We start from the raw sequence: 15,034 nt of genomic DNA on the forward strand, positions 1-15,034 counted from the left end.
ATCGATAATCCTTGTATTTGCAGCTTGCATAACAGTGGAAGGGGTGGGACTGTTGGTGATGATACGGTATGACTTGCCTGTAACTGCAGTATTTTCATTTTGCGTTGAACTATGACCTTAAGAACAAACTCCACGCTAGACCGAAAATGCCTCTCAGGGAACTAAGACTCTGAAACTCGAAAATGGATACACTCACCTTGGCAGGCACTGGAAGGTAATCACTAAGAGGGGTCCGACTCCATTCTGCACAGACACTCACACATACTACTAGGCCCAATCTCTCCTCTACACGAACAAACAATAGAATGCAGCTTTGAGCGCCCTGAGACCTTTGGGCGAGTGGCGCGATTTGAAAGATACATAGATGGATAGCGTTACCCCTCAATCAATTTGGCTTAGCTGCACACATACCTGTACACCTCCATGAGCACCTCAACAGTCTTTGGAACGCAGCTTTAATGCATGAAAAAATCAGCCTACCTGCACTCATAATCTCATACATAAGCTCCACCACCGCCAAAATGCAGATACCAAAGTAATTCGCCTTTGCTGAGCACATTCTGCTGATCTCACATAACCACTGCACCATGCCTAGCATTAAAATGCAGCTACACTCCACCTAAACCACACTGGCTGCACACATACTGAGTGCACCCAGACACAATTTACTACCCCACTCTCTCCACTCTCTCCACTGACTTGGACTATGGTCCCTGAGGGCGTTCAAGCCACATCGCTTTGAGATCATGCCAATGGTACAAAGGCACTATACAAATGCCCAATAACATAACATAACATAACATAACATAACATAACATAACATAACATAACATAACATGATGTTGGGACCATTAAACATATTTGATTTGTTTCTACTTTCTTAATGTTGCTTTGTGATTGGACGTATGGGTGGACTGTTCTGGGAGATTAAAATAGTAGAGGCACTGTTGGATAAAAAGAACAAAATCATAAGAAACATGGTAAGAGGACAGGGCATCAAAATCAAATTAAGAACAATATTTTTCCCAGCACCGTTCAGGTTTACATAGATGTCTGTGGATGGTTTGTAGAAAAGGGCTAAGCCTGGGTTGAGGGGCTTTACAAAAAGGAAGAACAGGAACAGAATGATGAAGGTAATCCAATGAGAAAGGTAATGTGGAAGAAAGAATAATAGAATAATTGTCAAGATGGAGAAAAAAGCATCAAGAGGAGAGAGAGAAGAATGAACATGAGAAGAAAAAGAAACAAAAGAAATGAAAGAGTTTATTGAGGGAGAGAGATAAATGTCATCAGAAAGGAGGAAGAAAATGCTGAGACAGAAAAATCAGCAAATTGAGTGGTATGCAGTGATACAATCACAGCAAAAATGTCGCCTGTACAAAAATATTGCAGCAAAAATGTGGTTTGACCTGTTAAAGGTGTACCCCATTACACCATTTAAGGGGAGCGGAGGTTGGGGGGGTGTCCCTTGCTCCCCTTAAATGGTATAATGGGTCCAGGGTTGCAGGGGTGTCCCCCGCATCCTTTACATGGATTGCGGCGGCAAAACCACAGCCTTTTTGCCACGATATTTTGTGTCTACAGCCATTTGTGCCACGATTTTAACACATCGAACCAAGAGTGGTGATGTTCAGATCAAGAGATGAGCCCGAGGAATGTGAAGATGGATTAGATAATTGAGACAAATGAAAATGGTCAAGAATGGAAAGTAAAGTGCATGTGGAGGATGATAGATGGAAAATGAAATCACCATGAAAAAAAGAAGATTGAGAAGATAGAAGAAAAGACAACATAGAATCAATGTCATCACAGAAGGATGACAGTGATTTAGGATGGAATAGATGATTAAGAAAGGGAGACATTTGAGTTTAGGAAAGAATGTATTGTGGCATTCAAAAGAGGTAAATATAAGAAGTGAAGTAGGAGAATATTGAAGAGTCCTTAATGATTGTATGAAAAATAAATGTTCACCCACCGGTACCTGAGAGAAGGATAATGTGAGAAATAAGTTGAGGGGAAGTCAAAGCTGCAGGAGTAGCCAGATTTAAGAGCACAATCCAGATTTCAGTAAAACAAAAAATTGTTTATTGAAGTGAATAAAGACATTGAGAAGTATGTAGAAGTGAATCTTAAAGTAGTGCAATTTGACTTCCCAGGGTTTGTTTTAATAATGTGTTATCAACAAGTGTGTTTATCATTGGTAGTTTATTACTTTTAGTATGTTTACAAAGGCACGCATGGTCAATCTTTGTGTCCACTTCAGAGGTTGATGTGTTTCTTTGGTTTGTTTGGTCTGCTAAATTCAGAAAGTTAAAGAATTTACAATATTCTTTCATTTTTTTACATTTGAAAGGCTATGGGTGCAGTGTTATGTGACGTAGGACTGCAGGAGATGCCGGCAGTTTGAGATGAAGCATGTTGCACTACTTTCCATGCATCGGATCCTTTAAGAACAGCGGATCAGACACTCTGAGGCAAAGCCCACGCAGGCTAAGGGTACAGTGTTGTGTGACCCAGGAAGGCAGAAGATGCTAGCCATTTGATACATAGCATGTTGCGCTAAGTTCCACGCATCGGATCCTTTAAGAACCGAGGATGGGACACTCTGTGGCAAAGCCTGCGCGGGCTAATGGCACAGTGTTGTGCAAAGCAGGACAACAGGACATGCTGACCATTTGATATGTAGCACATTGCTCTACGTTCCACGCATCGGATCATTTAAGAACCGAGGATCGGACCCTCTGCGGCAAAGCCTGTGCAGCATAAAGGCAGAGTGTTGTGAGATGCAGGACTGCAGGAGACGCTGGCTGTTTGATATGTCGCATGTTGCACTACTTTAATGCATCAGTTCCTTTAAGAACCGAGGATCGGACCCGCTGTGGCAAAGCTGCGCAGGCTAAGGGGAGGTGTTGTGCGCCGCAGGTGCTTCGCGACAAAGGGGTTGCAGCCCAGACTGCCAGTACACTACGCAGCTGTCAACCATCAGTGACCCTATGGTAGGAGAGGTGGAGGCAGGGGGAGAAGCCATTACTGCTCTCTACTAAAATGCTCTGCCCTCACATGTACTTCCACTTAAATGCCTGTCTAAATAATCACTGTCTCTGTGCACCCAATATTATTCCTCTCTCATGGTTGCCTCACTCTGGGTTCTCTGCTGTTCCTTTTGCATTTTTCCCCCTCTAGGTTGTACTTCCTGTGCTGTTACGTCCACTCTGCTTCTGTTGTGCCCTCTAGGCCTTTTTCCCTCTCTAGGTTCCTGCCCTGCCTGTTACTGCTGATTTATTGTTGGTTGTACGTTCATTCTACTTCCATTGTGCCCCCTACCCCCATCCTCCCGCCAGGGTCCACCTATGTGTTTACTGTTGGTTATTGCTGGGACCCACTAGGCCTTTACCCCCGTTGTAGGTGCTTGCTCTTCTGTGCGTCCACTTGGGCTACTGTTGGTTGTTGTTCACTTGGCCCCCCCTCTCTAGTCCAACAGCTCTAGTTGTGTGTCTCCTCTGCCCTTTCCCCTGCATGTGCGTTCCCACTGTTGAGTCGACATGCGTGTGCTTTTCTGTTGCATTCCTTACTGTCCCTCTCTCTGTCTTCCCCCCGCACTGTGTCCCCACCCGGTGTATCCTGGGTGGCGTATTTGTGTGTTGTGCCTCCTGACACCCACGTCTGTGCCTCCTCCTGACAGACTCTCACCGGCATCCTATTTGTCACTCCCTCTCCCGACCTATGAATCCCAAATCTCTCCTTTCTCTTCATCTCCCATTAATGGTGGCACAAGATGGGAGGCCCTCTTGGACTCCTTCCTGCCCTCCAAAACCATCATAAGTGTATATCTAAATGGGACAATCCTGGACCAGGGCACTTAGCCCAATCTCCTCCTCCTGGAAAGGTGTCTCCCTTGTCTTATCAACATTCTCCCTTCTCCTGCTACTCTATCTACCACCTCTCTAGACCCTCAGCCACCTTCCCCCTCTACCTCGCTGGTTCCCCTGCCACTTCCTTCCACCTTTGCTGCCTCCTCTGTGTCTCTCCCCTCTGCCTCCTCTCTGGGCCCTTTTCCACCTAGCGCTACCTCTACCACCTCTCTGGCTTGTCAGTCACCTTCCTCTTCTCCCGCTCTGGCTCCTCTGCCACTCACCTCCGCCTCTGCTTCCTCCTCTCTGGCACCCACCTCTTCCTCCTCTCTGGGCCATCTGCTCCCTCCTTCTACCTCTGCCCTCTCTTGGGCCCCTCTGCCTCTTCAACTGGATGTACTTCTCTCCTGTTCCCCACTCCGGTTGTCTTTCAGAAGTGGCAACCTGGTCCATACAATTACTCTCAATGCTCGTTCTGCTCTCAAACACTCCTCTGACATCTTCCACCTCCTCGAAGACCTTGATTTGGATGTTCTTGCTCTCACTGAGACTTGGTTCACGGCTAGCCCTGCCTCTATCATTCCCATCCAGGCTTACTCCTCCTTTGAATGCCTAGTCTGCAGGCTCTCTATCTCTCCTAGCCTCTCCCTGACTCTGGCCACCATCTACAGGTAACATGGCCAGGTCTTTCTTCCTCTCTGAATGGTTTAACATCTCCTCCTCTCTTTGTGTGTATCTCCAACCTTCTCTTTCTCTGGGATTTCAACATCCACTTGGACTCCTCTGAGCACTCTGGGCTTTTCCACAACATTTGCTACTCTCTCTCCCTCTCTATTCTTCCCTCTGATCTGACACACCCCGCGTACACACCTTGGATGTTCTCATCTCCACAGAAATCCCTCTCTCTAACTCTCTCACTACTTCACTGTCCTGGACTGGCCACTTTCTGATTTCCTCTCACCTAAAACTGTCTGTCCCTGGCAAAACCTACCCCAGGACTGGCACCTTCCTTCGCAGTCATTCAACCTATGAAGTGGGTGTCAGTTGCTGCTTTTGCCTCTGCTTTCTCTTCTCCTCCTACCCCTGTGGCTGACTCCCACTGTGACACATCCCTCTCCAACCTTCCTCTATCTATCTTCAACTCTCTCGATATCCTTGTCCCTGTCATGAGGATCCATCTGAAGCCTGCTCCAAATGCAATTCTTGGTATGACTTGACCTGGCCACTCTGAAATACAAGTGCAGAGTGGTCGAGCAGAAGTGGAGGGCTTCAGGCTCATCCTCTGACAAACTTGCCTGCCGCCTGCTCCAAAGGCAATAGAGACTCTCTGTCTTCTCCAGGAAGAGAGTCCACATTCAAGCCTGCGTCTCTGCAGCCTCTAGCAATATGGCTGAACGTTTTAAAATCTGCAAGGACCTAGCCAATCCAACTGCAGTCTCTACCTCTCCTGTTTCTTCCCAGGTGCTCTGTATGGTCCTGGCCTCACATTTCACTACTAAAACTCAGCACATCCTGTCCCTGCTTTCCCCCTTTCCTCATCTCTCTCCCTCTACCTCTCCCTCAAACCACCCTTCCCTCTCCTCTCCTTCTCTCCCCTCTCTCTCCTATAACTCATGATCATGTTTCTAGACAAGTACAGTCTATGAAAGTTTCATCCAAACAAGTGCTCCCCTGCTCCCCCATAACCATTTAGGACAACACTGATTCCCTTGCTGAAGACTTGGCATATTTCTGCAATCATTCCTGCACCACTGGATCTTTCCCTTCTCTTCTCAAGCAGTCCACTTTGCATGCACTCATTAAAAAGCCTTCTGCTGATGCTTTCTGCCCAGCCGTCTATCGCCAGATTTCTATCACTCCTTTCCTGGGCAAACTCCTTGAGAACCTGGCCATCTGTCAGCTAAACCTCTGCACTGAATTTGCTGGTTATCTCCATGATCATCAGTCTGGCTTCAGATCGTCCAGAGGGACGGAAAATGCTCTCCTGAACTCCCTTGAAGATTTGCTCTCCAACCTTGACTCCAGCTCTCACTCTGTCCTCATCCTCCTTGACCTCTCCTCTGCCTTTGACATAGCCATTCACGCTACCCTGATCAACCGTCTCAGTGTGAACCTTGGCATCACTGGACAGGCTCTGGTGTGGTTGACCTCCTTCCTTTTGGACCGACCCTCCCCGGTCCAACTTGGGGCCTTTCTCTCCACCACCTCTCTTTCCACGTGTTCCCCAGGGCTCTATCCTCTCACCGTGGCTCTTCAATGTTTATCTGGCCCCCTCGCCCTCCTGATCTCTACTTTCTCCTCTAACTTTCGGTGTTATGCAGATGACACTCAGCTCTCTTTCAGGCTACCCTCAGCCTCCTCTCCCTCTTCACACATTCCTGACCATCTATCTGCTATTCAGGGATGGTGCGCTTCTAACGACCTCTGCCTTAATGCCATTTTGACAGATATTCTCTTCTTTGAGAAATCTGCTCCCACTTTTCCCCTCTCCCGCTGGATGCAAAAAACCTTGTCATCATCTTCAACTCCACTCTCTCTTTCTCTCCACACAGCACAGACCTTGCCAAGAAGGCCCATTTCCAGGTGCACCTCCTCAGAGTTATTCTACCTTTTCTCATCTCCCCCCAGAAGCTCACTGTCTCCAGAGCTCTGGTTCTCTCCATGCTGGACTTCTGTAACAGCCTCTTTCTCAATCTTCCTAACTTTACTCTTCGCCCTCTTCAACTAATCCAGAACAGGACTGCAAGACTTATCCTTGGCCTCAAGCCCAGGGATTGCAACTCTCCTGCTATTAAATCTCTACACTGGCTCCCTCTGGCCGTTTGGATCAAGTTCAAGACCCTCTGCATGATCCACAAAGTTTTCTGGGGCCTTTTCCTCTCTAAATCCAACACTCTCATCCTAAATATCCTCCTTCTAGAGCCCTCCGCTCAGATACCTCAAACTCTCTGTGGGTCAGACGCTTCTTCAAACAGATTGTGATAGGTAGATCTCTCTCTCCTGCAGGGGCCTCCCTTTGGAATGGCCTCCCTGCCCCTCTCAGACTTGAGCCAGATCACTGGAAGTTCTGGTAGCTGCTCAAGACCTTCCTCTTCTCTTCTTCCTGCTCTCTCCCTCTCCCTCTCCCCTTCTAATATGCCTATCTGCTCAACCTGACTAGTGATGTGGTTGCCCTCAGAGTAAAACAGGGTACCACCGCTGAACCCCTTGACCAGTCACCCGTCACTGCCTTCTGGCCTATCCAGCACTTCCAGTCTGGGACTGCACCTGTGAAGTCCTCTGTCGTCCTCACACTTACTCAGAGCGCTTCTGCCCTGACTGCACTTTACCTTGTGCCCCTTCCCCACACTTCTCCCCTCAACCTCTCCCCTGTCCTTCTCGTTGCACTTGCTCCATCTGAATGTCACAAGGCCTAGTAAGATTGTTTGTCTTGTCATCCCTCTGTCTCCCCTCCTTTCTCTTGTGGTGCCTAGAAACACTTGTGTAAAAGTCCGTTATGAATACTAAATCATATAATATCATATCATTTTTGAAATTGACTAATGAAGTTTATGAGAACAAGAAAGGAAAATAAACATTTATTTTGTGCAGGTGAGTTGTATTGTATGGGCATAATGGCATTTTCAAAGATAAGAGTAGTAACATTTATGTATATTAATTACTCTAGATTACCTGAAAAATGCTTACAACTATTTTGTAACAGTAATATAATGGTACGATGTAGTCCACAAATGTATTTCCTTGTAGAAGAATTGGGTAGATGTTTGATTTGGGGTCCTTATATTCATGTGTTTACTGTTGTATTATTTTATTTTAAAGTGCTAATACCAACCCAATATCCAGAAGCTAAAAAAGCAGATTAAAAATAAAGAAGAGCATAATTTTCTTTTTTTCTTTTTTTTATATATAGTTTATTACAAACTTAAAAGAAAATACATTTTATATAGTTCGACAAGGGCGGAAATATTATACACATTTAGTAATACAAAACATACATTGAGCAAAATTGGCAAGCTCAGCTGTTCAATAAAACTCATCCCATCCTCAGAATTCTTAGGCAAGATCTCCAGTAAAACTTTTTCTCATCAAAGTAAGTTAATTATTACTTTGAACAGAGCACTGCTGTTACACTGACAATGTGTCATTCTTGTTCCCTAATCTTTCTTGTAAACTGTCCAAAAAGAATGAAATTGCAAATATCAGTTTATTGTTTTTGCCCTCATGCATTTTTAATCACAGTTCTTCTAATGATTGTGTTGAGTGTTTAGCAATCTCTTGTCCCAAACAATGTGTTCTTTCATCTCTCATCATGGGGCACGTCAACACCAGGTGTTTCAAGGATTCTTTGGGAGCTTTGCATAATCTACATGGCCGATAGTGCTCTTCTGTATCTTTTATGTTGTAACTGTTTTCTTTTGTTTCCCAAACATGTAATCTAAATTTCACAAAAGTTGTTCTTCTTTTGTTACAAGGGAATTTCAACATATATTTATGTAGTTCATTAAGTTTTTATTTCAACATATATTTAGGTAGTTCATTAAGTTTTTTTAGCTTCAACTGGCGTGTTCTTCATTCTTTTGTGTTGCATTCTTTTATCATAGGTTTCGATCCAGTATTGCTTGAATAACTTTTTTTTACTGCATGCAGATTATTTCTCAAAGTTATCTCGTCTGTGTTCAATTGATTTAAGACAGCTTTGCAGTAGGATCTCCACTTGCCTAGCAAGTCGGCTGTATCTTGTACTTCGGGCTTGTTAAGGATCCTAAATTGTGGTATTTTATCTGCTCCAACCACCTTCCTATAAAGGGTTAGTGTTTTTCATAGCACAATTGTATTAATGGAGGTCAAGCTCATCACATACCTCATACAAGCTGTGGGATATCCTTTGGGGAGTTGGAGAATCCTCTTCCATATTGCTTGTTCACAGCGAGTACATATTTCATGCTCACAGCCAAATAAAGTCTCTGCACCGTACGTAAGAGCAGGGATAATTTTGTTCCCATAGAAGCGTACCACTGCCACTAGGGAATATTTCACAAATTTTCTATACACCCTGTCCGCTTGGACAACAAGTTGTTTGTATTTGGCCATAATCTTTCTAACCATGAGCTGGTCATTGATACTTGAGTTCATGGTAATTCCTAAGTATTTCACTTCAGTGACGCCTTTCAAGTCTTTTCTGCCAAGCCTCCATAGGAAGTTTTGGCCTCTTTTTTTCCTGTTACAGCCTTTTATATACTTAAGTGTTAGAATCTCTGTTTTCTCAACATTAATCTCAAGGCCGTTTTCTTCTATATACTTTTTCAGCACTCTGATCTTCGTCTGCAGACCTATAGGCATCATGTCTAAGATTGCAATGTCGTCGGCATACAGGATCATATTAATATGGTTTTGGTTAACCTTAGGGGGGGATGACTTGACTTCTTCTAGGGCTTCACAGACAACAGAAATAAAGAAATTGAACAATGCTGCACCCAGGGGACAGCCCTGCTTCACTCGGGGAGTTCTTTTGATGGACGATGTTATGTGACCAGTCTTGTCCAAACGAATTTGTATTGATGTTTCTCAATACAGTTCTTTTATTGCTGTAATAATACTTCTTGGAAAACCTTTATAGCCATTTTTGTCCATAGCAACTCGCGATCGACCCTGTCGAAAGCGTGTGCCAAATTGATGAATGCTATGTAAATAGGAGTCTTTTTCTTAATTGCTTCCATTTTCAGAATGTTTAAAATAAGCAGATTTAAACTACAGCCAACCCCCTTAATGAATCCTGTTTGTCTAAGGTCGGAGACTCCAGCTTCTTTTATTCAGGTTGTTAATTGGGCTAAAAGCTGTGTGGTGAAGATTTTCCCCACTACGTCAAGTAGTGCTATGCGTCTGTAGTTCATCGGATCCATTCTAGATCCTTTCTTGAAAATGGGTACAATCACTGCTTGTTTCAACATACTCGGTATTCTCCCTTGAGTTACGATCATCTTCAAGGGTTTGTAACAGAAGTCTGCCCATTCATCGGGGTTCATTTTTAGCATAACATTAGTCAGACCATGGTGCTAGTGATGAAGCCAATTTCTTGAAGACCATAATATAATCATCATGAAGCCACAACCTTATAAATTTAAAGAACAAGGTAGATCGATTTTAAGAGAAGAACGAAACATGGGCAGAGTAGGTACAGTTCAATAAGACAAGGGAGGAAGTTTGGGGGCAAGAAGAGTGAATAAATTGAAAGGAGAATGGGCAGAGTTAGGATGAGGAACAATAGAATAGCAACACAGAAACTGAAAATGATAATAAACAGAAACAAAAGCAAAAATTGTAAGCAGGAGTCAAATCATTCATGCATTTAAATACAACACAGTGAAAATTAAACTGAAGAAAAACAGCAAAGGAATGCCAACCAAGAGTGGCTACAGAAGTAGAGATAAAAGAGTGAGGGGGAATCTGGACAAAAAGATAAGTAGAGGAATTATAAACCAAGTACAGAGAGGAAAGAACGTAATCCTAGAGACCAATGAAAATAAAGAACACAAATCCAACAGAGAAAAGATAAGAGTAAGAATAAGAATCGTAGTGCTGAGCGGGAGAGAAAAACATAACTTGAGACTTATATTAGCAGAAAAAAGCAATAGAATAATTATGGAGAGAAAAGGAAATTGATATATCAACATAACACACAGGTTACAAACAGAAGAAGAGAAGGAAAGCTCAGTCAGGTGCAAACGTAATACATGGAGGAGCAATGCAACTCTGAGGAGAATTACTGGAAATGGATATAAGCTTAGACTTGGATGAGGTATGCTGGAGGAAATGAGCATGCATCAACGACTTAATGGTAGGCAAAGGGTCAGATAAAGAGGAGTGAGTTGGTCAATAAAATAGCAAAAGAAAACAAAGATCCAAGACTTACCATCATATTTTGACAGTTCAGACCAAAACAATGAATAATAGAGAGAAAAGGAATAGGGAAGGTGGAGAAGAACAGAGTTTTAATCAAAACAGCAACCAAGTTAAGAATGGATAATCTATTCATGGAGTTTAAAAGGAAAGAAAGAAGATAAATAGGATGCTAGAGAAGACGAAGGGAACTACAGAAGGATTTTTAAGAATAGGGAAGATTGACATTTGCCTAAAAGAAAGAGTCTAGACACCAGAGCAGAGTAACGAGGTATATGCCACCATCAGGGAGAAAAGAAAATTAGGATACACTGATAAACTGAAAGAATATGAATAGAAGGGAAAGGGTTTAGAGGATCATAAGAAGGATTAGCACTCTGAAACAAAATGCAAAGAAGAAGAAGAAGAAGAAGAAGAAGAAGAAGAAGAAGAAGAAGAAGAAGAAGAAGAAGAAGAAGAACGAGAACGAGAACAACAAGAACAAGAAGATGTTGATCTTTGCATAATCACATTGCAAACTCAACTTTATTCTGTGATTTTGTATGAGGAAATTGTAGTATATTTTCAGATGTGTGATTGTATATGCTGTCATGTGCCTTGTTATGTATGGCTTTTTTCTGTTTAATGGAAATTCAATATTGGTAGGTAATTTTGGGAGTCGGAATGGTTTAAAATGTCTAAGCTACTTTATTTCTTATAGCTATATGATAAATCATGTATTTTCAAACATGTATACTTTTTTTGCACATGTATTGCTGTTTATATCAAACTAGTGTTAATGATAAATCGACATCAAGGAGATTGGATACTCTCTGTCGTGGAAATTAGCTCCAGTGTCTGAAAAAAGCGGGAAAAACAATAGGTTCGATATTACATATGGAAGTAGACACAATTATGAATTTTCTAGGCATTTATCATTATTTTGCATAACGTATAGTGAAAGGTTGGTCTATTCATACTCCACTTTGATATCTCATACATGGATCGATAGGTACATGACCATTTAAATAAGGCAGACAACACTATAAAAAGTAAGGGTGAATGTTATTCAAGATAAGGCAAAAGCCCTCTTGAAATAGCATGCAGTTTGGGAGATACACAGTATTAATATATGTAAGTGGTATATGCCTTATGCCAGTATAAGATGCAGAACATATTCACCAAACATGAAGAGAAAATTTCATCTAGGGTACATAAATAATTGAAGGGTAGTATACCAAAACAAATGTAAAAATATTAACACAGTTAATTTAATTTAAGTAATGCACCTTGTGGACTGTATATAACAAAGTGGCAATTGCAGTGCATATTGAGCGAGAGTTACAGAGCCATCACAAGATGGCGGGTCTAATCCTAAAATGAGCTATTTTCATCTCAGGTGCAATTAAACAAGGCAGTGAGCATGTCTAATACGGCACATAATTTGGGAAGTAACTCCGAAAGAAAGGCGAGCATAATACAACAGAGGTACTTGGTCCAAGCAAACTTAATTTAGTAAAAATATGTTTCTTATTTGCACTGTTTACACAAAACACCAGTAATACTCTGTATGTATAATCTTTGTGTCAATTTTGCTATGGTTTGATAATAAGTCGACTGGCCATTCTAAAATGGCGAATAGAGTCTTGAGGTTAAGTCCCTTCTCTAGTCACGAGGAGCATAAAAGGCTCTCAAAAAATGTTGTGCTTGCCATGGAAAATGCCAAAAGGCAACATATTCTTTGGAAATACTGAGGAAGCAGACAGGTATGTTTGTATGTGGCACAACGGAATAAGAGGAGGGTATGGGTCATGGGTCATGCTTATGGGTGATGACGTGTGGCAACAAATAGAAACATTGGTAACCAGGGAACCTAGGGCCGTTACAATGCAGTTTAATTCCTACATTTGTCAAACAGACCAATGTAGTAAAAGTATGTTCCAAAGTATGTTCCAAGTCACTTTGGAGATGTTTGTGAATTGGTGAACAGGAAAGTGATAGGAAATGGCTTTTATTATAGAATAGCACATCAGAATAAGCAATTAATGAAGGTAGTGCATACTTGGAAAACTGGGCAAACAGCATGATGAAACCACTGGTGAGTGTTCTAGATGACCCTTTAATTTTGGGAATGATGCTGTTGAGTGTTATATTTTGATTTATGATATGACTAAGGTAGACTCAAGGTGTAATGCACACTCTGCATGTACTTTGGACCCTGTATATTTTGCAACTAGCTTAAGAATTAACAAATTAATGAATGAGTGCTCACCCAATTGACATATATTGCAATATGTTCGTCAAGTTTGGGTGATTAATGTGATTCTTTATAATATTTCTGATACAGATAAATCAAGATAAGAATGTGTGAATATAGCCATGAAGAAGCTCACTAGTCTCCAAAAGATTATGAAAATAGATGCTAAGTGAAACAAGTGACAGCTTACCAGAGAGAACATTTGTTAGTGCAGACACTAACCTAGTGATTGTTCCTTGTGTGTTGAGTAATAGATGTTGACTATTTCAGAGAAATTGTTTTTCTAATTGTTATTTATGAAGTTTTCTGTAGCTTGCCACTTTGAGATGTAAAAGCGTAACTCTTCGATTCTTTTTTCAATTGTAAATGCATTGATACATTTATCTTGATAATACTCTATTTCATGTGTGTGTTTATGTTAGCAAGGCACACTAAGGTTTGGGTTTAGTGTACTTAGTAGAGTCAGTCTGGACAGGTGAGGACTTGCCCAAACCAGCACAGCCTGTACAGATTGCTATTGAAATACAAGGTGTAATATACAAGCTTGAATTAAAACACCACGAGGAGGAGCAGCCTTAAGGAACCTGTGTGTATTTAAGTATGTATCATTTTTGCTTAATGTTTAATCTTTATGCCAATGAGTTTAGTGTTTATTGCATCATCTTGAGTCAGTCTCGGGGATATTCTTTTTACCTGTGGACCTTGAATTTAAGTAAGGTGAGTGATGTTTTTTAGTTTGTTGCATACATATATAGTTTAATATTATTGATTTTTCTCGAATTAGAAAGGGCATATTATACCTTGCTGGGTAGCAGAATTGTTATGTTCCCTGGGGCCCTTCCTTCAGTGATAATTGCATCCTTTTTTAAAAAAAATATTCCTTTTTATGTGAAGGTCTGTTTTAAGGTTACATACCAGAATGATGTATGAATCTTTTTGGAATAATATGAAGAAGTTAAGTACATACATGTGTGGTGTGTGTGACTTGGAAGTTTTCACTTTGTTTTCTGTTGAAAGTTGGATTGATTTCTTAGGACACTTCGTTGGAATTGTTGTTGTGATTGTTGCTGATAGGTTACAATGTGTTTGATGGTTTAGTCATGGAGTCAGTGCTTGTCGTGGATGTGGGCGAGTTGGGAGTTTAGTTAGTGCATTGAAATAAATAGAATGTAATGTTCTTGTGCTTTTGCAATTCTTGGAAAAGGCAGGGTTGCTAAAGTAGTCAAATGGTTCACTTACTCTTGTGGTGGTAGTGGGGGCTATTCAGATTACAGCTGCGGAGTTGCTTGTGGTTCTTACTCCCAAAGCTGGTACTTTTTGCCGTGGATATGCTTCAGCATCTGATATTTTAGTTGATAGCATATTAGCCATCTGTTTTTTGTCCCCTTGTAAATTGGTTGACTTACGACAAATTACAACCTTTATGCCTGTGAACGTTTCCATAAAGGTATTGGTTGATTTTGTTTCTTCCTTTTCCTTTGCTGAAGTTCCTTGCTTCTTATGCAGTTTTGCAGAATATCCTTGCCTTTCTTTCTGATGATCCGTTGGCTGACCGGTTTCGATGGTATTCAAGATTCAACCATCTTCTTCAGGACCGTTGTTTTAAAGTGTTGCGATTCACATTCCAACCAGTCAATGTATTGTACAGTGTAGACAAGCGCCTGCGTCTCCTGTAGGGAGTTAGAAATCACAGAAACAGGGTGTAAATACCCTAATGGCTACAATGGGTCTTCATTAAGGCAGAATCACAGCTGCTTTGTATTAATCATAGGTATATAGGATTTAAGGGCTAATCATGCTGGTACATGTATCATGTGGTCTGAGAAGAATATAGCTAAAGTGGTAACCTCTGTGTCAGCAGACTGTTATGGGGATACCAACTTATTCCAATGTATGTCGATAGAGGGGATCAAACATTGGATATCTACTTTTGTGACATTGCATGCTTCTCTTGAAACTGGAGGAGCAGTAATTGATCCCTCTAAAAGAAAGCCCTATGAGCATGAAGTGAGAGATGCTAAAAGGTGTCCAATAGCGGACATAAGGAGGG

Source organism: Ambystoma mexicanum, chromosome 5q, assembly GCF_040938575.1.
Source record: "Ambystoma mexicanum isolate Mex_15411 chromosome 5q, UKY_AmexF1_1, whole genome shotgun sequence".
Lineage (NCBI taxonomy): Eukaryota > Metazoa > Chordata > Amphibia > Caudata > Ambystomatidae > Ambystoma > Ambystoma mexicanum.